The sequence below is a fragment of the Salmo salar genome, chromosome ssa23 (assembly GCF_905237065.1).
Source record: "Salmo salar chromosome ssa23, Ssal_v3.1, whole genome shotgun sequence".
In the NCBI taxonomy this organism is placed as follows: domain Eukaryota; kingdom Metazoa; phylum Chordata; class Actinopteri; order Salmoniformes; family Salmonidae; genus Salmo; species Salmo salar.
Genome location: NC_059464.1, coordinates 34,170,747 through 34,182,669, shown reverse-complemented (window position 1 = coordinate 34,182,669; position 11,923 = coordinate 34,170,747). Strand labels below are relative to the sequence as shown.

Genomic DNA, 11,923 nt, shown 5'->3' with positions numbered 1-11,923 from the left:
CTCAAATGAGAAGGAACGAAATTCCACAAATTTACTTTTAACAAGGCACACCTTTAATTGAAATGCATTCCAGGTGACTACCTCATGAAGCTGGTTGAGAGAATGCCAAGAGTGTACAAAGCTGTCATCAAGGCAAAGGGTGGCTACTTTGAAAAATCTCAAATATAAAATATATTTTGATTTGTTTAACACTTTTTTAGTTACTGCATGATTCCATTATGTTATTTAATCGTTTTGATGTCTTCGCCATTATTCTACAATGTAGAAATAGTGACAATAAAGAAAAACACTGGAATAGGTACGTGTGTCCAAACTTTTGACTGGTACTGTATGTGATTGAATTTGCCCTTGAAACTGCAAAGAATGAGCTATGTCATAGTCATAAATACCTTATTTATCATGTCCTCCATCTTAAAGACATTAGAGTTGATTTATGACATCGTGATGCAGTTATCATTATCAACCATGGTCCCCCATGACCATAGAGACAAGTTTGGACAAGCAAATGCTTTTGGATGGTTTGAATCGTTGGTTGGATTTAGAATATATATTTTTACATCCGAGGAATAAAACGGCCCTAATCTCTCTTTAGACATTAATCTGCAATAGATTAAAAGTAAAACCCCTTTAAGATTTGCATGAAATAAGCATCAAGGTTAAGACAACTATGCCATACTGGGCATAGGGCGGCAGGTATGCTTCTTGATCCTAGAGGTTGGAGCGTTGAGCCAGTAACCAAAAGGTTGCTGGATGGAATACAAAAACGAACAAATTGAAAGATCTGTCGATGTGCCCTTGAGAAAGGCACTTAACTATCATTTGCTCCAGGGGTGCCGTACTACTGTGGTTGACCCTGTAAAACAACACATTTCACTGCACCTATCCGGTATATGTTACAATTTTTTTTTTTAACTGAATGTGAACTCGCATGAATGAGCTATTTAAATTCCTTCCCTTCATTACAATGATTCAAAGCCGGTGGCGACCGAAGACCATATTATACTACTTGCTCCTTCGCTTTTCTTGATATTTTGTAACCATTGCCTGGCAGTCTGTGAACTATACAGTCTTTTGCGTTTCGGAAGGGGGAGGAGAATAATTCCTCTCTCGTCCCGGTCGATGTTGCGTTCTTCCTCTCAACGCATTCCCAACTATAATGTTATGGTTCTCAAATGCAATGTCACTCACGGCGGATGTGAGCGGATCTCACAGGTGTGTTGCCAATTTAGCCAGAGTTCGAGAAGAAACACCTGGAATCATCATGTGATACTGTACCTGGGCGTGGAGAAAGTCCCTGTTATTTTCTGGACTCTTGTTGAGTGTCGTCTTTCGGTAGAAATTGTCAACCAGTGCCCCACTGTATTTTCTAAGGAACAGTGCCTTTCTGTAACCCTCTCCGCGCGAATTCAGGAAGAGTAAAATGTGAACTTTATATGCATTTTGCTTGGGGGTTATTTAACATTTTCAGGGGGACTTTGAAACCCGACGGCTTCTGTTTGTGCAACTATACTGTTCTTCCAAGGTGAGTTTGACGGGTGTTCTCCCGTTACAGCAACGGACCCAGTCTGTCTTTTATATTCTATCTATTCTATACATTTAGAAGCGAATTCAAATACATCTTCGGGTCAGTTAGAATATAGCTGGCTGTATACTCATTTGCCTGCGTAAACATCTGCTGAATTTACAACTGCGATTATAGTAGTAGATTTATTACTTCCGATAATTACGCCGCTGTACAACAGACATGACACGATGAGACACGCATGTTTTGCACATTTGTCTTGAAACCTAAGAAAACGTATCCCTTGAATTCACATTAATTTAGGTTACATATTGATTGGAAGTAATGTCTTTGTCAGACTAAACGTTTTTCCTCCAGCATTATGAAGTGATGCAACTGTATGGAAATAATGATTTATGAATGGTGAACCTGAGTTTTGTTTGAGCAGTTTAAACACGAAATGGATTTCTGTAGTCACTCAGTACTAGTTACTAAACCACCCATAGCAAATGCACTTGTATGAGTAGATACAGTCTAGCATACATTTAACCCATTAATAGCTAACTACATTTAGCGCCTATTGACAATAGTATCGGCTTTGGGAGTTTGGTTAAGAGCCCAGACTCTCGTAATGAATCTTAAAACGCATCGCTTGTGGTAGGTTCGGTTTTGAAAACGTAACATGCAGCCGAAAACCGCAAGTGTTGCGTGCGAGAACGTTGCAAAATAATTGTACATGTTATTCAATGATTTCATCCAAACTGCTCCGCTCGTCAAGGTGCGTCTGCGTAGCCAGGCGCTAAAAAACAACATTGTTCTATTAGAAGCTTGACATGCTGAAAGTCCCACCTCTCCCATTTACTCATTGGTTTTCAGTAGCATACAGCACTAACCCAGTTGGCTGATTGAAAGACTGAGGAAGTCCACACTCCAGTCCAGCTGGTGGCGGTAATGCACCTTAAAGTGGGTTGCCAACTGCCTTATAAATTCCACAGAAGAAGAATGAATGAGAACTAACTAAAAACTAACAAGGTTTCCCCTTTTATCTGTGGATTAATTGTCTGAGTAAAGAACACTCAATTTTGTGTGACTCAAAATGGGTCAAAATTCTACAATGATCCAGCAAAAAAGGGACCATATGCATTTCAGGTAAAATAATAACCCAGTGTTTATCTCCTAGGACAAATTAGCTAACAACAGTAATCTAGCTAAATTTTCATAAATGTTTCATGTATGTTTCGACCTGTCCCCAAATTAATATAGTTGGTTCACAGTTGGTTTTGGTATTTTAACCTGTGTGTCATGAACGCATCTGGTGGGGATAGACAAAATCGATGGCGCACGAGGACCCATGTGCGGAGCCAGTTTGGTCAACATTTAAGGAAGGTATCATTCATATCAGCGAGAAATACTTTTTAAAAAAAGGTTAAATTACTACACACCTTAATGGGTTTAGGGTGTTCCCACACGGCCATATATCCATGTTACAGCACTTGTTTACGGAAGACAGAGGTGGCCACCTGTGCTAATTAATCAGCACGCTCTGAAAACCCGTGTGTAAGTGTAACTGGGGAGGAAGTGTAGTTCGTCAACTGGAGGCACACAGATCATATGGATCTGTGCAAATCTGCTACAGTAAGTGTGTCTTTTTTATTTGAAATATTATTTCTCACTGATGTGAAAGATATGGGGCATATCAGCATGTTTCAAAAAACGTTTTGACGTTTCTAAACTATTAAACACAGCTTTGTAGTTCACACACAGCCAACCGGCGGCCGAAGCTAACGGAGAAGGGTGTTCGAGAGCTAGCCTACAGTGTACAGTGAATTCAGAAAATATTCATACCCCTTGACTTTTTCCACATTTTGTTACGTTACAGCCTTAGTCTAAAATGGATTGCATATTTTTTCCCCTCATCAATTTACTCGCAATAACCCTTAATGACTAAACAAAAACAGGTTTTTAGAAATGTTTGCAAATGTATAAAACTTAAGAAACTGATATCACATTTTACATACAATACCAGTCAAAAGATTGGACACACCTACTCAGTCAAGGGTTTTTATTTATTTGTACTATTTTATACATTGCAGAATAATAGTGAAGACACCAAAACTATGAAACAACACATATGGAATCATGTAGTAACCCAAAAAGTTTTCAACAAATCAAAATATATTTATATTTGAGATTCTTCAAAGTAGCCACCCTTTGCCTTGATGATAGCTTTGCACACGCTTGGCATTCTCTCAACCAGCTTCACCTGGAATGCTTTTCCAACAGTCTTGAAGGAGTTCCCACATATGATGAGCACTTGTTGGCTGCTTTTCCTTCACTCTGCGGTCCAACTCATCCCAAACCATCTCAATTGTGTTGATGTCGGGTGATTGTGGAGGCCAGGTCATCTGATGCAGCACTCCATCACTCTCCTTCTTGGTCAAATAGCCTTACACAGCCTGGAGGTGTGTTGGGTCATTGTCCTGTTGAAAAACAAAAGATAGTCCCACTAAGCGCAAACCAGATGGGATGGCGTGTCACTGCAGAATGCTGTAGTTGCCATGCTGCTTAAGTGTGCCTTGAATTCTAAATAAATGACCAACAGTGTCATCAGCAAAGCACCCCCACACAATCACACCACCTTCTCCATGCTTCACGATGGGAACTACACATACGGAGATCATCCGTTCACCTACTCTGCGTCTCACAAAGATACAGCGGTTGGAACCAAAAATCTAAAATCTCAGATTTCCACCGGTATATGTCCATTGCTCGTGTTTCTTGGCCCAAGCAAGTCTCTTCTTATTATTAGTGTCCTTTGGTAGTGGTTTCTTTGCAGCAATTCGACCATGAAGGCATGATTTCACGCAGTCTCCTCTGAACAGTTGATGTTGAGATGTGTCTTTTACTTGAATTCTGTGAAGCATTAATTTGGGCTACAATTTCTTAGGCTGGTAACTCTAATGAACTTATCCTCTGTAGCAGAGGTAACTCTGGGTCTTCCTTACCTGTGGCGGTCCTCATGAGAGCCAGTTTCATCATAGTACTTGATTGTTATTGCGACTGCACTTGAAGAAACCTTCAAAGCTCTTGACATTTTCCGTATTGACTGACCTTCATGTCTTAATAATGATGGACTGTCGTTTCTCTTTGCTTATTTGAGCTGTTCTAGCCATAATATGGACTTGGTCTTTTACCAAATATGGCTATCTTCTGTATGCCACCCCAACCTTGTCACAACGTCACAACACAACTGATTGACTCAAACGCATTTAGAAGGAAAGAAATACCACAAATGAACTTTTAACAAGGCACACCTGTTAATTGAAATGCATTCCAGGTGACCGTTGACTGACTGTTAAACACCTTATTTGGTTACTACATGATTCCATATGTGTTATTTCATAGTGTTGATGAATTCTACAATGTAGAACATTTGTAAATATTAAGAAAACCCTTGAATGAGTAGGTGTGTCCAGACTTTTGACTGGTACTGTAAGTATTCAGACCCTTTACTCAGTACTTTGTTGAAACACTTTTGGCAACGATTACAGCCTCAACGTATTCTTGGGTATGACGCTACAAGCTTGGCACACCTCTATTTGGGGTGTTTCTCCCATTCCTCGCTGCAGATCCTCTCAAGCTCTGTCAGGTTGGATGGGGAGTGTTGCTGCACAGCTATTTTCAGGTCTCTCCAGAGATGTTCGATCAGGTTCAAGTCCGGGGTCTGGCTAGGCCACTCAAGGACATTCAGAGACCTGTCCCGAAGCCACTCCTGCATTGTCTTGGCTGTGTGCTTAGAGTCGTTGTCCTGTTGGAAGGTGAACCGTCATCCCAGTCTGAGGTCCTGAGTGCTCTACAGCAGGTTTTCATCAAGGATCTCTCTGTACTTTGCTCCATTCATCTTTCCCTCGATCCTGACTAGTCTCCCAGTCCCTGCTGCTGAAAAACATCCCACAGCAATTTGCTGCCACCACCATGTTTCACCATAGGGATGGTGCCAGGTTTACTCCAGACGTGCGACTTGGCATTCAGGCCAGAGAGTTCAATCTTAGGTGCCTTCAGGCAAACTCTAAGCTGGCTGTCATGTGCCTTTTACTGAGGAGTGGCTTTCATCTGGCCACTCTACCATAAAGGCCTGATTGGTGGAGTGTTACAGAGATGGTTGTCCTTCTGGAATGTTCTCCCATCTCCACAGAGGAGCACAGGAGCTCTGTCTGAGTGACCATTGCGTTCTTGGTCACCTCTCTGACCAAGTGCCTTCTCCCCCGATTGCTCAGTTTGGCCGGGCGGCCAGCTCTAGGAAGAGTCTTGGTGGTTCCGAACTTCTTCCATTTAGGAATGATGGAGGCCACTGTGTTCTTGGGGACCTTCAATGCTGCAGACATTTCTTGGTACCCTTCCCCAGATCTGTGCCTCGACACAATCCTGTCTTGGATCTCTACGGACAATTCCTTCGACCTCATGGCTTGGTTTTTGCTCTGACATGCACTGTCAACTGTGGGACCTTATATAGACAGCTATATGCCTTTTCTAAATCATGTCCAATCAATTGAATTTACCACAGGTGGCCTCCAATCAAGTTGTAGAAACATCTCAAGGATGACCAATGGAAACAGGATGCACCTGAGCTCAATTTCGAGTCTCATAGCAAAGGGTCTGAATTCTTATTTAATTAAGGTATTTCTGTTTTTCATTTTTAATACATTAGCAAAAAATTCTAAAAACCTGTTTTCGCTCCGTCGTTATGGGGTATTGTGTGTAGAAAGATGACCCCCAAAAAGATCATCCATTTTAGAACGAGTTTGTAACGTAACTAAATCTGGAAAAAGGGAAGGGGTCTGAATACTTTCCAAATGCACTGTATCTCATTAATTTGCACAAAGTGATCCATGCACTATGAAGTTATACAGTTCACTAAACAGGCATTTGCCTAGATCCTTATGATGACCACTTCATGAATGCATTTACCTTCACAGGCTTCATTAGTATTTCATTTGTAATAACCTTGCTTTGTTTAACTACTTTGGTTGTGGAGACATGTCTAATTTGACTAGGCTGTTCTCTGCTTGTCTCTTTCTCACAGTAACATGTGAAGACAGAATAATGGTCCTGGTAGCCTGTAAACTGTAGAGTAGCTGATCAGTCATCACCACTCCACAAGAAACATCTCTCCACAGTCTCATACAGGCAATCTCACTGAGCCTGACCATGTGAAACACTCCCCTGCCTCCGAGTCTGCATGTGATTATGTATTTTGATTGGTACTGTTTGTTTTTAACTTTCCTGTGGAGAACATGTAGACAGTCGTCCCATTCATGTCGTCCTTGAATCTCCTGAGTAGTGCTGTGAGTCTGTGTCTCTCTGGCCCCGGCCCTCTGCTCTGCTCTCTCACTGTATAGCCTTGCTGTCTGCCTTGTTGTCTGTTTAAATCGTCCTTTGATTTCGGAGTCCGTCATCCATTTCGCCAAGCCACCCACCCCTCACATACAGACCTACTGTACATGGGATGCTCCATCTCCTAGTGATTATCCCCATTAAATGACATTAACAAACGTTGTCATGGTGGATATTGATTAGTCCGGGGGACTCCGCTCGAGGGGAAGCAGGAAGGATGGCCGGGTGGGGTGGTTTTTTTTTGGGGGGGTCACTCGGTCCCGAACTCCTGACAGAGCAAGGCTGGGTTTCCAATAAGGGCCATCTGCTCAAAGGAACACACACAGTGAGGCAACTTAAAACCAGGTCTTTCTCTCTCTCTCTCTGTCTGTGACCCACAATGCCTCATTCAGGGATTATCTCATCCTCCCCTGAATAAATAGACACATTATCTGTGTGGAGGGGAGGAGAGCGACCGGTCAGTGATAAATGTTTTTTCCTGCTCCCCACAAGTGTGAAAAAGACAAACATACCACACTTGTTCATTACATATGCTCTTTTCATTTTGAAGATGCCACATTTCTCATAACTGGGCTGAGTGTTTTGGAATTCTCGTCAGTCAAATCGAAGCTCATACTATGTATCTAACGCAAGATATAAAAAACTCAGGGAATAGCAGACATTACAATATGCCTAAACAGCATAATACATCTTGTAATATTGTACCACTGTAGTCATGGTTGGTGTTAGCTTTGGACATAGAATTTTTGTGATGTCCATTCCACTGCACTTATTTTGGTCTTGTGTCACAGTTGTCGTTGGGAAAGGAGGACCAAAATGCAGCAGGTATGTGGTTGCTCATCTTGAACATTTATTAAACTCCAAAATGAACACCAAAATAACAAAACGAACTCACGATCAACGAAACAGTCTTCTCAGGCTCACACACGCTAGACAAGAACATTTATTAAACTCCAAAATGAACACCAAAATAACAAAACTAACTCACGATCAACGAAACAGTCTTCTCAGGCTCACACACGCTAGACAAGAACATTTATTAAACTCCAAAATGAACACCAAAATAACAAAACTAACTCACGATCAACGAAACAGTCTTCTCAGGCTCACACACGCTAGACAAGAACATTTATTAAACTCCAAAATGAACACCAAAATAACAAAACTAACTCACGATCAACGAAACAGTCTTCTCAGGCTCACACACGCTAGACAAGAAACAATCTCCCACAAAACCTACACCAAACATTTACCCATATATAGGACGAGGAAGCACCTGCCTCCAATTGAGTGTCCCAACCCCCCCATTAACCTAACATAGAAATACACTCACTCGACTAAACATAAACCAAAACCCGGAAATAATAAATCAAACGCCCTTCAACAAACACACCACCCCGAACCACATAAAACAAATACCCTCTGCCACGTCCTGACCAAACTACAATAACAATTAACTCTTATACTGGCCAGGACGTGACATCTTGTGAAATCCAACATTGCAAAATGTAGAAACTTTCCTATGTGACTTGTTTAATTACTCATAGCTTCCCTTATATGTACTCGCATCTGAGGACACAACTGTTCAGCGTAGGCTTAATTCATACGGTATCTCTCTATCCCGATAGTTTAGTCTCTAGTCCAGCTGATATGCTATACTTCATTTCAAAGACTTCCGGCTGTGTTTTTAAGGTCAAATGTAGTTAAATCTATCCATCCTTTGTCTCTTTGTATGCATTCTACAGGATTAGTAGGCATAACCTCTTGGTCCTTTTCATTTCTATAAAGTACAGCCTTAATCCTGGTTAGCCATGTAAAGCCCGTCACCACCACCCTACCCTACCCCAATGCAGCCCAAACCCAGTCCGCTGTACTGCGAGAGCATCTCATGACGAGGACCCCAAATGTTCCATATATCCTTTTCAAAATGGGCGCAGCATTTTAAACATCAAATACATTGCTATTACTTGTGTTCAATATATGGCTAGGTGGTTGATGTTAGCCTAGCTTGTTCTTATTTGTCTGTCAGAACTAGGCCTACACCTTTTATATTGTGGTGGGGGTGAGAAATAGGGGATGGGTATGGGGTGTCAATTTGGCATTAATTCAGGCTCAGGAGAATAGCAATTTCCTTCAGATTGGAGATCGTCTTTTATGTTGGGCGGATTATCCTGTGATGAGGCGGCATCATGCTGAGGTGCATCTGTGATCTCATCCCTTAGCATTTGCTGCTGCCACCCCTTGTCCTAATGCCCTTGGCCTTACTGGGCACCGTCCCAAACCCTGGCCTCCTAACCTCTCCCCTTCTGGCTCTGTCATGTCGCTGCCTATGCTTCACGGTGAATCACTTTAGAAGCTCAGTAAATAAAAATGTCTCTTGCAAAATCAGGGATAATCCAAAAACACGAAAAAGCAGACTGCGTGCACAAAGAAAGACAGTTCACTGTTTTCATGTTATTTACTATATTTAGAGCAGATCATTTGGGTTAGTGGTTGTAACACAGCTATACAGTACATGACTATACACCACATAGCCCCTGCCTTTCTATCCCCATCCCCTCCACCACCCCTTACTCTTGAGCTCTGTTACAGCTGATACCAAAGCCATAGTAGTAATGACAGGCCCACAAGGTGAGATCACATTCATTCTCACACTTCCTCCCCAACAGCTGGCAGCTCAGCTGGGCTGTGACTGTGTTCGCTTGCAGGGGGCAGGGGTAGGGGCATGCCTCTCTTTGTCTGTAGTGTAACTTCCTCCCCACCCCACCATGCTACTCAGAGACCCTCTCTAGTTCCTACCACCCACCCCCACACAGCCAACACCATCCAAGGCTTTACATCCTCACTACTATTGACTCCCAATACTGTAGGGGTCCACTTAAGCCCTCGGCCTTCACCATAATGGCTTCATCCACACTCTGCAGGGTTCGCTTTACCCCTCAAACAACCTTGACACTCTGTCTCAACCCACACTGCTTTCATCCTATGCCGACGCTCTCCACAGTGCTCTCAACCTACCCATGGCTCACTCCACACCACTTGTCATCGCATGCTGATTCTCGGAACACTACCCACTCTCGCCAACTTTGACTAGTATCATCTTTAGGTCTTTACCTTCAACTATTCTGAGTCTGACTCTTCTCACAGAGGATTTCATATGAGTCAGAGAGAGAGAGATAATGTGACGTAATTCTCTACTGCACACATGTTCTGGAAATATATACATTATTTGGGAGGGAATGAGGGAGGGAGATAACTTAATTGCTCGGTTGAGAGGTTATACATTGTTATGCGCGGGAGTGAGCGGTAGTAATATTTCATAGGGATAGAGCCGAGAGGGAGATAGTTGCTATGATATAAGCTGGGGTGTGGTGTAGGACTGGGAATTGTCAGGGACCGCACAATACTAGAGGTCATGGGTGGATTGGTCATCTGACAATTCTGGCAAATGCCAGAAGGGCTGGACCATTTTTTATTGGAGTGGGCTGGTCGAAATTCTTAAAAATAAGTAATTATATTTATTTGATAGAAAATGACAGCTGGCAGAGTGGTCCTGTTTTTTTTAATGACTTTTGCACAGTTCCTCTGCTGGCATAATAATCTGTAGTATATGGGGCATTTGGCTGACCAAGCTGGGCCGGCCCGGTTTTCTGATTGGCTGAGCTGAGGTGGTGCAAATTCACATTCAAAATGAAACGCGCATCATCAAAGAGTTTCCGAGCCGGTTTCCGAGCTGGTCATGGGTGCACCTCAGCAACGCTCAAGGTCCTAAACGATATCATAACCGCCATCGATAAAAGACAGTACTGTGCAGCCGTCTTCATCGACCTGGCCAAGGCTTTTGACTCTGTCAATCACCGCATTCTTATTGGCAGACTCAACAGCCTTGGTTTCTCAAATGATTGCCTTGACTGGTTTACCAACTACTTCTCAGATAGAGTTCAGTGTGTCAAATCGGAGGGCCTGTTGTCCGGACCTCTGGCAGTCTCTATGGGGGTGCCACAGTGTTCAATTCTCAGGCCGACTCTCTTCTCTGTATACATCAATGATGTTGCTCTTGCTGCTGGTGATTCTCTGATCCACCTCTACGCAGACGACACCATATTTCGCCACTATGGCCTGTTTGTTGCCTTACCTCCCTAATCTTACTACATTTGCACACACTGTATATACATTTTTCTATTGTATTATTGACTGTACGTTTGTTTATCCCATGTGTAACTCTGTGTTGTTGTTTTTGTCAAACTTGTTCTCAACTGGCCTACCTGGTTAAATAAAGGTGAAATGGAAAAAAAGAGTGAGACCCACTCTGAATCTCTGTCAGTCACTCAGTCAGAACAAAAAAAGGGCTCTTGAGACAGACGCTGCTAAATGTGTGAAATTAACTGATTTATTTGCTAAAAGTTCTGGTTCTGCTGGTCCGAGAGCTGTGTCTGTGAGAAATGACAGACTGCTGTGAAGTAGCCAGCCGAGGTAGGAAAAAAACAGAGAAAGACATGCTCACACACAATGACACAGATCATGTAGCCTGCTGCTGCCAGTTAGGCCTAATATTTTGGCTGTATATTGTTTGAAATACATTTCATACCTACTATAGTAGGCTAAATAGTGAAGGGGGGATTCGGTGGAACATTTAGACACTAGGCTACTTGCAATATAGCCTAACAAGTGATTAGATTTGTATTTATTATGGATCCCCATTAGCTGCTGCCAAAGCAGCAGCTACTCTTCTTGGGGTCTGCAAAATTAAGGAAGTTTATACAATTTTAAAACATTACAATACTTTCACAATGCACTGTGTGCCCTCAGGCCCCTACTCCACCACTACCACATATCTACAGTACTAAATCCATGTGTATGTATAGTGCGTATGTATGCATGTGTCTGTGCCAATGTTTGTGTTGCTTCACAGTCCCCGCTGTTCCATAAGATGTTTTTTTTAATCAGTTTTTTAATCTAGTTTTACTGCTTGCATAAGTTACTTGATGTGGAATAGAGTTCCATGTTGTCATGGCTCTATTTAGTACT

The 11,923-nt window shown here is 42.4% G+C and overlaps 1 protein-coding gene across 1 annotated transcript in view; it reads left to right on the top strand.

Moving 5' to 3' along the window:
• The first annotated feature begins 1,080 nt into the window (after nt 1-1,080).
• The window catches only part of LOC106584474 (plexin-B2), a 202,571-nt gene continuing 191,728 nt past the window's right edge, over nt 1,081-11,923 (top strand). Inside the window, exon 1 of the mRNA XM_014169842.2 lies at nt 1,081-1,522. The gene's annotated coding sequence lies outside the window, so the exon portion shown is untranslated. The remainder of the gene's footprint in view (nt 1,523-11,923) is intronic.